Here is a 214-nt window from a genome sequence, read left to right as displayed (position 1 = left end):
TTAATTAAACCTTCCCACAACAACCCACCTCAACCGTTGGGGGTTTTTTGTTGCGGGGGGGCTCTTGTTTCCCACTTCTGAGCCCCCCCATCCCCAAATCCTGGACGCAGCACCCCGGAATAGAGAGCGGGTGATCTCTTTATTGGGGAGGAGGGCTCCGGTGCGGGTGGCTGAGCATCCAAAGATGAGCTCCGAGGGATGGGAGAGGCTTTTT

Source organism: Calidris pugnax, unplaced genomic scaffold, assembly GCF_001431845.1.
Source record: "Calidris pugnax isolate Ruff unplaced genomic scaffold, ASM143184v1 scaffold107, whole genome shotgun sequence".
NCBI lineage: Eukaryota > Metazoa > Chordata > Aves > Charadriiformes > Scolopacidae > Calidris > Calidris pugnax.
The sequence above is the reverse complement of the archived record's forward strand: the minus strand, read 5'-3'. Positions refer to the sequence as shown.